Raw genomic sequence first — 13025 nt, 5'->3', positions numbered from 1 at the left:
TGTACTGTGGTAATAACTGTGCATGATTGGCAGAGCTACACATGTAAAGTTGTAAACAACAAGGTTTACTTATTTACCACTTTAAGACAGTTTTGTTCATGTTCTTGTTATAGGCATAGCTAGAACATTTAGAATGGGGTGGTCATGTATGACTGAGAAATTTTAGTGGACACTGCTAAAAAACAGCATTACTGTTTTAAATCACTTACAAATTGATGCGTCCATCATTTCCTCATAAATAAAATATTACATCAATAAACATACACATCTTCTAAGCTGCTTCTCCCTCAGGGTTGCAGGGTACATCAATACAACTATTTCTAAAAGTAAACTAAATAACAAAACTGTTGATGTATTTTAATCATTCACAAGGAAATTACGCAATCACTTTAATAAAAAACATATCACATACACAGCTCTTAGACATTATTCATTTAGTTTGCATTGCTTACAGGTTAGTCATGAGTCTAATTACAACCCCAATCCAATGAAGTTGGGACGTTGTGTAAAACATAAATAAAAACAGAATATGACGATTTGAAAATCCTTTTCAATTGAATACACTACAAAGACAAGATATTTAATGTTCAAATGGATAAACTTTATTGTTTTTCGCAAATATTTGCTCATTTTGAATTTGATGTCTGCAACACATTCCAAAGAACAGGGGACAGGGGCAACAAAAGACTGGGAAAGTTGAGGAATGCTCAAAAAAACGCCTGTTTGGAACATTCCACAGGTGAACAGGTTATTTGGGAACAGGTGAGTGTCATGACTGGGTGTAAAGGGAGCATCCCTGAAAGGCTCTGTCGTTCACAAGCAAGGATGGGGCAAGGTTCACCAACAGTGAACAACTGTGTGAGCAAATAGTCCAACAGTTTCAGAACAACGTTTCTCAACGTGCAATTGCAAGGAATTTAGGGATTTCATCATCTACAGTCCATAATATTATCAAAAAATTCAGAGAATCTGGGGAAATCTCTGCAAGTAAGCGGCAAGGCAGAAAACCAACACTGAATGCCCGTGACCTTCGATCCCTCAGGCGGCACTGCATTAAAAACCGACATCATTCTGTAATGGATATTACCACATGGGCTCAGGAACACTTCAGAAAACCATGGTCAGTGAACACAGTTCGTCGCTCCATCTACAAGCGCAAGTTAAAACTCTGCCATGCAAAGCGAAAGCCATATATCAACACCACCCAGAAACGCCGCCGGCTTCTCTGGGCCCGAGCTCATCTACGATGGACTGACGCAAAGTGGGAAAGTGTCCTGTGGTCTGATGAGTCCACATTTCCAATTGTTTTTGGAAATCATGGACGTTGTGTCCTCCAGGATTGTTGTCAGCGCAAATTTCAAAAGCCAGCGTCTCTGATGGTGTGGGGGTGTGTTGGGTAACTTGCACATCTGTGAAGGCACCATTAATGCTGAAAGGTACGTAGAGGTTTTGGAGCAACATATGCTGCCATCCAAGCAACATCTTTTTCAGGGACCTCCCTGCTTATTTCAGCAAGACAATGCCAAGCCACATTCTGCACGTGTTACAACAGTGTGGCTTCGTAGTAAAAGAGTGCGGGTACTAGACTGGCCTGCCTGCAGTCCAGACCTGTCTCGAATTGAAAACCTGTGGCGCATTATAAAGTGCAAAATACGACAACGGAGACTCCGGTCTGTTAAACAACTGTACATCAAGTTGTACATCAAGCAAGAATGGAAAAGAATTCCACCTACAAAGCTTCAACAATTGGTGTCCTCAGTTCCCAAACGCTTATTGAGTGTTGTTAAAAGGAAAGGTGATGTAACACAGTGGTAAACATGCCCCTGTCCCAACTTCTTTGGAACGTGTTGCAGGCATCAAATTCAAAATGAGTGAATATTTGCAAAAAACTATAAAGTTTATCCGTTTGAACATTAAATGTTTTATCTTTGTAGTGTATTCAATTGAATATAGGTTGAAAAGGATTCACAAATCATCGTATTCTGTTTGTATTTCTGTTTTACACAACGTCCCAACTTCATTGGAATTGGGGTTGTATTAGAAAGCTAGCCAGACTGAATAAGTGAACCTACATGTATTCAACTGTAAAAAAAAATTAGTTAGCACAATAATAGATTATAGATGACTCATTTTTTACAGTTGACTTTTCTTACCATCAAATATCATACTTCTTAGTGTAGTTCATAGAACTGATCAAGTGCACATTCACTCATTTGTTTACTAAGCAAATTAGCCACAGCAAAATACACTAATTATTAAATGCGGCATCATTAGACTCTCATAAATGATTGGTAGTGAAACTGATGGCAGATTTTCACCATAAAGCACAAGTGATGCTTTATTAATGATGGCTGACTGTCTCACTTTTCATTACTGGAGTGGCCGGAAGAGTGGCCATGCTTCATTCCAGGGTACCACCAGCCACCTCTGAACACCCCTTGGCTACACCTCTGCTTCTTTTCCTTGGTCTTTAGTCTCTCACTTAAAGTTGAGACTGCAAGTGGAGTTGCGAGTCAGTAAACTTGCAACTGGAGTACGACTCAAATCACTGTGACAGGCCCGTTAAAAAAAACATTTGGATAAGCTGAGGTGTGGGACAGATTCCTCAACTGTGTCAGCCCCTTCACTCCACTCTCAGCTTATCGTCTGCTCACATTAATTATTTGTGGAAAGCATACAGTTATGTGACATATTTTCAATTGAGCAAAAGTATGTAAGCGCTTGTTAAGGCTACAATTTATCTTTGTTTGTGGTGTAGGCAGTTGTAGACATTCTCACAACGTTAGCTTTTTTACTCCCAATATTACAGTACTGCTGAACAAGAAAGGATGTGTTTAGTGTGTGTCTAATAGGTTTCTGCGCACTGTGCTTTTGGCACATTTGAAAAAATGGGATGCATTTTGGTACAGATTTATTGGAAAGCACATAAATGCTCACAAAAGCACAAATGTGAATATTGGGACAGGGTGTTTGAAAGGCAAACATGGCAGAATTCAGTAGTAAGTGCTTATACTTCTGCTGTCGGCAACAAAAACGCATGCTTTTCCAACAAGAAACTTAATGAAGAGAAAGGAAATAAAACCAGCAAATCCTGGAATTGGTAAAGTCACCAATTCTGTATAAATTAGTGGCTGGCTATATTTAAAGAATTGGGTTGATAAAGTTTGATATTACAAATTTATGTAATGTTAGATAAGCTGCACCAATTGTGCTTACACACACTCTCAGAAAAAAAGATGGTCACTGGCGCAGTACCCTTCTTGTGACTGTGGTGGTACCCTCAGGGGTTCATCTTAGTGCCTTTAGTCAGGGAACACAACTGTACCATAATCCACGTAAATGATATTTTCTAACTGACTCCACACTCACTGTCTCATCACCAGGCTTTTTATTTTACTGTTCTGTTTTAAAACATTAGTTTATAAAAAGATACAAGTGTCTACTTTTCCGCTGGGAAATACTTATTTAAGGTACTCAATTCTACCTTAAAACCACTGTTGTACCTTTCAGGGAACATTTACACTGATGAATAAATCATTTACTTGCATGGTACCTTTATTTCTAACAGTGAATAAGCTAGATAACTGTTTTTTAGAGCAGTGAGCAGTCTTTTTTGGTAAATTCTGAGATCTCCCCCATCTGTATGCTGAAACAAGCTGTAAACAAGCCAGTATACAAAGAAGAAGAGCACAATGTCTCAATCTCTTCTTAGGTACCACTTTTACAATAACAAAGTAAATAGGAAATCATTGTACCTGACCTTGTGCCCACTAGAGCTACATGTTTGCCTTGTATTTAATGACTACAATGACAAAAATATTGTTTTACTCTCTGCATTGCCTGAAAATCTCCCTTGTAGTGAGTCATTGTACCTATGCACATGGATAGCTATATTACAGCATAGCTGTAAGGACAAATGATGGTATTGATTTATTTACGGGGTTTGAATGTAACAGCATACAAGTATTCAAAGGATATATTCCGAATATGGAAATTAAGTATCTGTATTCCATCCAAGTTACGTTTTTAAAGGCAGTATTCTAAGTACAGTTTTTTCGTTTTTAGAAGAATACTTTTATAATATTTACACACCAAATTTGTATATTTGTGAATATCCTTAAAAGAAACACCATCAATGCTTGTTTATAAACTATATTTAAAAAGTGCAAGATGTGAATTATTTGCGTAGTTCATTAGACACTTTCATTAAATGAGTGAATTTTTCACAATTTTTTTCTAACTCTAATTCTCTAATTCTCTAACTCTATTCCAATTTGATAATATGAATAGGAAAGTTGACCTGCCATTCGCCTGCTATAGAAAATGAGCCTTACGCCCATATTGTCACAGTCAGAGCAAAACCCTCGATCTCCAAAATTGTAACTTTTCAGTAGAAGGAAAAAATGTTCTCAATGTAATCATTTTGGATGATTGACCATGAAATTATCACACAAGGCAGCTGGTCTTTTCAAATTAGACAGAAGAGAAAATATTCTAGGTACTGGTTATAGCTCTACTTATTTGAGTTACAAGGTTTGTCAAGGTGACAATGATCTGCATAATTAAATTGTTAAGATATGAACAAAATCTCGAAGATTCTCTTAGGTACAAATTCAAAATATGCTTCTATTTTGTGAAGGCCTCACATTTCAAGGCAGTACACTTGATGGCAGCAGAGGACTAGCTTCCTCAGGCTGAGAGGACTTAGAGCACAGGTGTAAAGATTTCCAATCCATCTCAGTTCCTGTGTAGACACAGATAACCTCATGCATTCATAAACAATCTGCAAAGCTTTTCTGGGAACAGTATTGCTACATGAAAAAAGTTAGAGAACAGTAGTGGTTAGGAACCTCCAGTATCCACTAAAGGCACTTTTGTTGACTTGGCAATGAACAGCAATGCCAGTATAAACAAAGCGTGTTCATTTCAACACCACATCTAAGACATCCTCCAGTATGTTGGCTCCACCCCAGCATATTCTCACACAATAGAAGCACGCAATATTTTGAATGAATATCGCAAGCTCCTCTCTGGATTATGAGGGTGCTCAGAATTTCTCTTCACTGTGAACATCTGTCAGGCCTGGCATCCTTCCTCTCCACCCCAGCCTGGTGCAGAGCCTGTCACTCCGCTTTCTAATGACAAACCGTTTCTGGAGATGAATGTAGCTGGCCCTTCTCCGTGTCAACTCAAAGCACCCCACACGCTCCCCGAGGTGTTTGCCATCACTCTCTTATCAGCCGTTACCCCAGCAACGGCTACCTGCCCTGTCAGAGTCGTAAGGAGCGTTTGTCTGTTCACTGGGCTTTCTGCAGGATTAATGGGGCAAGAGGATTGCAGGGTTTAACTCTTTCACTTTGCTCCTGAGAACCAAGCGTTAGACTCCACCACTAATGCATGGCTTACAATTAATCCACTCTGCAGAGACGGGGCTGAATTTGAAGGTCTCTTTCATATTGCACTTTGTGTTTATGTTTGGCAGTTTTGAAAGACTGCAGTGTGAAGACATACCTGAATGTGTTGTTAAGGAGGCATCTCTGTAATGCATAGGGAAAGGTTAACAATGAATGGTTGCTACAGGCAGCAAAGGCCTATGAAGACATTATGGGCCTGTGGAATCTGTGGACGTGTAATCAAAATGCCAAACACTGGATTTACTGGCTTTCTCTGAATATGCTCTTAAAAATGCATATTGCTGTTGTCAGAAGAAAACCTTGTATCTCTAAAATGGTAACTTTACAGGAGAAGGAAAAAACCTACTTTACTTTGAATGGAAGTCAATGGCACCAGAATTTTTTCCAAGTAATTTTGGGCAGTTTCTTTTGGTCCATCTGTCTCGAAACAAGCAACATAAAGGGCAACATATATTTTCAAATTATGTCAAAAACTGAAAAACGACAAAAATGGAGATACGAGATTTTCTCCCGGCAGCAGTGATATGCTTAAAAGTGTCCTTTGCTACAGAAGAACCACCTCTAGTTCTCAGTGCATGGTTCTTTAAAGAATTGGGTTTGCAAATGAGACGTGTGAGTGAGAAGCATCTTTTTTTTACATAATGCATGTAATCTTACATAATGTAAGAGTTCTATACCAGTTAAAGGTTTTTCATAGAAATGAATGTCCAAGCCAATAAACATTTAAAGGATGATTTAAAAACCATCGCTACATCGGTTATGAACACGCTAATACACATTCTTCAATAGACTCTAAAGTTATAAACATTAAGAAAATCCTCTGTATGATGATGTATCTTGAATGAGGGAGGAACATTAAACACTACAACTGTTGTGGGGTGGCTTTTAGGGGGGTAGACTGTTTTGAACTGTTTTTTTTTTCCATTTGCATGTTAACATAGTAGCCAAATTGCTGAAGTTACTGCTAGGAAGCTAGCTATATTGTTGCTCCAGTATAGCTTTGCTTATTGAGTTCAAATCATCATTACAGTGGAGAGAATGTAGTACTCAAACAACAGAAAAGATTTGTCAGATGAGGAGGACAAGATGTTAAAAGCTAGCAAGGTAGCTCCCTGGCTATCTAGAAACTTTGTTTGGCTCCTTTTCTTTACCTGTCAAACTGTTGAGACTGAGAGATATAATGCTGTGGTAAAGAACACTGCATAACACAATAAATAACATATTAAACATTCATCTTAGGCCAGAATGCCCTTAAAAATTGTAAGATGGCCAACACTATTGTTCTCATAGGGGGCATTGTATACAATAGGCTATATATCTCAACTGAAATCAAGCGCATTAATAGGAAGTTTGTCCCCCTTTACTGCAGTAAGAGTTACTAATCTTCTGGAAAGGCTTTACATTCAATGCTGCTGTAAGGATTTGATTGTACTTAGCCACAAGAGCATTGATGAGGTGAGGTACTTATGATGGATAATTCGCTTTGGATCACTCCAACTCATCCCAAAAGTTCTGCTGCTGCACAGCCCGATGCTAGGGAGGTTATACTCTATATATAATCAAGCTGATGCTTGGTGTTGGGTCTGTTGACTCGCTGCTCCAGAGAGTCCCGATCTACTGCCAGTGCTTTTCTATGGTGGATATATAAACTCTTTGTGTGCAATTTAACACTTGTATGAGCAATAGGTGCAACTTAAAGTAGCTAAATTCACTATTTATAAGTATCTGCATACTTTTGGACAGTGTACCTTGATTGACATGTACATTACTGACGTGTCATGCTACCATGTGTACAGTGCACGTTAACAGGCCAAAAACTGGCATGTTTTAGTTCACCACATATCTTTGTATTTTGATCTCTGCAAATCCCTGCTGCGAGGTTTCAGATGCCATTAGTGCATTATACTTAAGTACATGGGTTAAAATGTCATTTGTGCCACATACACAAATACAAACAGCCGACACAAACTAGCCATGGATAATTTTAGCCAACTAGTGTTTCTGTAGTTCGCACTACAGTCCAGTCCAGACAAACAAAACTTTCCAAGATAACTCTGCAAACATGAAACTTTTTTCATTCAATGCCCACTTAAACATGGCCCAAGCCAGGACTACTGGCAGATGAACTGTCGTCCCAGATAGCTTACTTCAAAATGGAAGGCAGTCCATGTGGTGGATGGCGCCGTGGTCAGTAGAATGGCTGGCTCCAAAAATGGCCAGCACAGATTCCTGCAGGCTTTGTGCCGTGGCACACGTCCCAGGCTTAATTAACATTGTCACACAACTGATTTGGATCTGGGACACAAATGGGTAACGTGCAGTGTGGACAGCAGAAAGGGGGCAGAAAGGGAGAGATTGCTGGAATAATCACTGCTGGCAGCTCTGAGGCCCTTACTTTTGTGCAGTGGAGCTGCAAGATGCCCAGGAGATTAATTGGGAAAGTTAGCTCTTGTATCTTTGTTGGCCATGTCATCGTTTCAAGCCATTTGTTTTTCTTTTTTTCCCCTCTCTTTGTCCAGGATGCAATAATACCAATTTTGTTTATGGTCTGTTAAGGGCGCAAGCTGATTAAAATCCAAAAAATGAAGGCTAAGTAATGCCAGTATGGTTTATTTAGATGAGTCTGGAAGATGAAATACATTTGACAAAGATTAACATCAAGGACTACAATATGTGTTCTTTAGTGACTGGCTACTTCTTCCTTAACATTAGAAGTTTATTAAGCAGTTGAGACTTGCTTGCAAAGTAACCCAACAACTCTTAAGATTTTGTTTAATAAGTGCACGTAACATATCGTATGAGCGTAATGCTATTTACATTTATATATATCTTTAAAGATAGAAAAAAAATGTACCTTTTCTACCTGGTTCCTGGTGATATTAAGAACAATTTGCCACATCATACTATATAAAAGATACAGTTCTCCCAAATTGTTCTCCCAGAATCTTCAATCAAAATGTTTTGACTTTTTCCCACTTCTAAAACAGTTAAAGGTTTTATTATGTCACTTAAAGCATTAAATGCTTCAGATGTCTGGTTCCTTTCACACACCACCAGAATGGTTCTCATGAATTCTCATGAATGACTTTGCTTACATATTAAACATTGATTTAATTCTTCTTTAAGCGCCTAAATAAAGGGAACAAATCAGTCCCTTTATCTTACAATATGCTACTGCATAGAGTGTAGATTTAACTTTTTATTCTTTTGTGCCTTGCATTTGCACTAGGATTCACTCTGCAACTGTAACAATCATGCTTCACAAAGACTCAACTACGTTTTGTATGCATGGCGTCTTGGCAGCAAAATTTGTGTGTGAGGAGCACAATGTGTCAGCCAACATCTTCTGTAATGGCCCTGACAGTTATTTAAGTAATGGCCACTTTATGAGCAACCTTTATGTCCAGCATATTTTCATTACATGCAGGGCCACTGGATAAGATCATTGCGTTCATCCATTATCCCAAAATAAAGGACAAACCGTCATGGTAAATATCTTCAGTTTTATCTCTCTGGTCAGTGAACCCATGCAGGACCTGGGACATAGGTTAGAATCTCCTCTGTTCAGCTGATTTAAAGAGAAGTCTGGAGTCAGACGGCAACTTTCCTGACGTGCTTCTGCTCCTAAATGGAACATAATTAGCTTTTTCTAACTCTCATCCAAACTGTTCATTGGAAGGAATGGATTGGAATGGCATAGAACAAATATATATATTTAATGACTCAAAATATTGTGTGTAAAGCCTGAAATAATAATTTAAAAGTCTGAGGCGACTGGTCAGATTTTAAGGAATTTTTTGGAACATGTCATATCCTTTACATATTAACATCACATGCACAGGCTCAAAAAAGAAGGGGGTTGAAAAAGAAGGTCCAGATTGATGTTCAGGTCTCAAAATCAAAACCAATACTGCAATGATAAAGATATCAATAGTAGATAATTCACTAATAAGTTTTGACTGAGGTGTCTTTCAGTAGGCTTGTAATAAACAGATTCATCTGCTTGGAGAAGAGGTCTGAGGCACAACAGTTGTTCCAGAATGATCTTCCACATTGCATGCAATTACCAGCAGAGAGGTCTCCAAATCTCCAAAATGTACATATTGTAGCTTTAACATGCTGCTGCTTGTCATGGTATAGTAATAGCAACAAATTCATTAATTATCTTTCTGAATAGTGTTTCCACTTTAAGTGTTAGCCTCCAGCGGATGACAGATACAGCTCGATCTCAAATTATTGTACAGCCCAGAATCTGACTGGTTGAACACTTTAAAGGACCCATATCCTATATTTTTCCTGGACTTTATTATTTTACATGGCCATTTTCAACCTCTCTTTATCCCTTGCAATTAAAGCATCTATTATTGTTACTCCACCTTAAACACATATATGTACATAAACCTTTTTCTGATTGGCTGCCCTGTATTCTGCCTCATTCAAAAAGCTGTTTTGACTGAAAGACTGCTTATTTCTTCAGAGTGAATGGGCAGGGCTAAACTGCTGTAGGCAGATATATTTAAATGTGTTCTTTTCCATGACATCACAGAAACAGTGAATTCAAAACAGGTTGTTTTTGGAGCATAAGTTTCATACATGGACTATGCTTTGAAACTTTTACAGTGATTAATAAATAATTACATCAAAATATTTAAGAAAATGATATTTGCATCATGACTTTTACTCTACTTGCACTATCGGGAACATTGCTGCTTTACACTTTTTACTCAAGTTTTACTAACTTTACTTTAACTTAACTTTAAGTTTTATGTATGTCATCTGCCTGTGTGACTCACAGTTTACAGCATGTTAATATCTCTGCACCACCTTATTCTCACTACCTCATGTCCAGAATGAGTGCTGTGTCGGTGCTGCGCTGTCCTGTCTGTTTACTGTGTCTAATGTCTGTTTAATTTATCATATTTATTGTTTCTAGCTTATTTTTGTGTTTGCACACTGTGTCTGCACGTTCGCACTTTATACTTTTGTTCCTTGTTGCACCGTGTTGTTCCTGGAGGAACGTAATTTCGCTCCACTGTGTACTTGTACATAGATGGAATAACAATAAAAGCCTCATGACTTGACTTGACTTGACCACTGACCACAATTTGCTGTCCAAAGTTACTGGAACTACTTTTTTGGCAGAGGATATAGACAATCATAAAGGGGACTTCCACCATTTTTCTCAGTTTAATTAACTAAATGTAAAATAGCTATACTTCTTTTGTAGTCATAGTAACCACTCTTTTCTATCACCTCCACTGTAAAGAAATCTGAATCTGAATCAATTTTGAAAAATTGGTGAAATTTCCCCTTAAAATATATATTTGAAATAATACTTGGGGATTATTTGCCTTATGTTTCTTTTTACATCGCCAAATTGTTAAATAAATGCAACAGAGCACTTCAGCTCGTGCATTATTGGGACAAGCATCGCAGCTGTGTTATTCAAGATAACACACTCCCTCTTGTGTTCTTTTGCTTAAATATTAAAAAGGCCAAACTACACTGATCAAACACTCTGCAGCAACACTCTGCATATCTTAATTTTTTTTGTATCTTATTTTTTCCCCTGAAGTGAACTTAGAACAGCTGTGTGGTTTTATGTAAGAAAAACAGTCATAATTCATATTTACATGAGCATTTTACAGCATGTCTTTATCCCTTACAATTAAACAGGCTGTATCTGTTACTGTGCCTTTAAGAGTGATAAATGTAAATGATCTCTATTCTGATTAGCTGTTCTGTATTGAACTTCATAAAAAAACAATCCATGCTGCAATACCACGTATAACTTCAGCATAAATGGTCAGGGCTAAACTGCTGCAGGCTGAACTGGCAGATATATAAATGTTGTGATTTTTGTGTACAAACTTTAAGTTAATGTGACCAAACTAGCTAATAATGCTTCAAATGTTAAAAGCAGTAGCAGTACATGCTTGATTGTTTTTGATAAGTTAATTGGGTTTTGTATACTATTTCCAGGCATTTGCTATGGGTTTGCTATGAGGTTTCTATGGTACTCCTGCTTGTTGTAAGGGCGTTACGTGGTGGATGTTAGGTGGTTGCGAAGGAGCTGCTAGACTTTTGATATAATGTCCCCGGTTGTTGTTAAGGTGTTGTTAGGTTGCTGCCAAGATATACCACCTGGTATTTGGGGATGTCCCTTGTTGGCTGGCTAACTTGCCAGAACTGATGCTACCTTCCTTTGTGTACTCTTCTTCACATTAACTGAGATCTTGCACATCTCCTCTTTTGTTGATTTGAGAAATAAGTAACAATTTCCACCAGTCTCTTGGCAAATTAGTCAAATTTTCAGATTTACAAATATGCTATGGCATATTGTAATTTTTTCAGAGAAATCCAGGACATAGTTACAATTGTGAGGTTATGAAGGACCAACTGGGTGAGCTGTTTGCAACAATGCCACCCTGAGGCAGATTAGTGCTGCAGCTGTTACCCACAAATACCAAAGACAGAAGTTCACCAACTGTGGGTGAAAGCAGATTACTCACCTGGGTGTCTGTTTTCCCTATCGGACAGCAAAATGTCATTATAAATTTATTTTTAGGGACCCTCAACCCCCAGAATTTTGATTTTGAGACAACCTGTTAAGGTTGTTAACCTTAGCTGGGCTGTTGCTATGGTATTCCAGGTGGTTGCTAAGGTGTTGCTAGTATACTTGTATGATGATGACAAAAGAGCAGTGTCCACAATGTCTTGCCAGAATGTACTGACTGTGTTAGAATAAGAGGTAGAGATGTAAGTACTATATATTATATAAGTAGAATGACTCTAGGATGTTGAACACTCCACCATTCATTCCAATGGAAAATTAACTGAATCAACATCTTAAGCTTGATGGTTGTAGCTCAAAAACTGTAGGAGTACCACTGCAAATTATTGAGAATAATAATAATAACAAATAATAATAATAATAATAATGAAGAAGAAAAGTATTACAAAGAACTGTTTTATATATAGACTGAATAAACTAGGGAGTGTGTTTTGAAACTTTAGCAATATTACCTTGAGCTGTTTTATTAAAAATAAAAAAACAGTATAAAATGTAGTTTTCTATGAAATGGACCATTCTTGAATTGGTTTATTCAGTGTGCTCTGGCCTTAAAGGTCTTATTGCACTCGTTAGAAATTAACTTTCGTTGTTTTCATAAAACCTATGACTTGAATGTGGTTTCTGCTTTCTTTCATTATTTATATTGTAGCTTCATATGGAGGGAGGGGGCAAAAATGCTTCTTGGCACCCCCTGTTCCCACCATTCTCACCCCCCCCCCCCCACACACACACAGCAGGTGATGAATAACCTGGGGAACAGCTTCAGAGACATATCTCTCCTTCCTCCCAGTTCTTCCACCCCTTCACCTACATGGAGGATTGACAGGCTGTGCGAGAGATGATCAGGACCCACAACGAGGAGCTGGGAGGATGGGAGACCTTCTCCAGAGACCCGCAAGCCTGGGCCTTTGAAGTGCAGAATGAGATTGTGTGCTGAAGATGAAAAAGCCTCCTCCAACTGCTGTTTGCTCATGATGTTTTCATGTTCTATCTCCCCTGCTACCCGTGTGAGATCCAAAAGGTCTGCATGCAAACAA

Source organism: Pygocentrus nattereri, chromosome 18 (genome assembly GCF_015220715.1).
Source record: "Pygocentrus nattereri isolate fPygNat1 chromosome 18, fPygNat1.pri, whole genome shotgun sequence".
Classification (NCBI taxonomy): domain Eukaryota; kingdom Metazoa; phylum Chordata; class Actinopteri; order Characiformes; family Serrasalmidae; genus Pygocentrus; species Pygocentrus nattereri.
Note: the sequence above shows the minus strand (reverse complement) of the source record.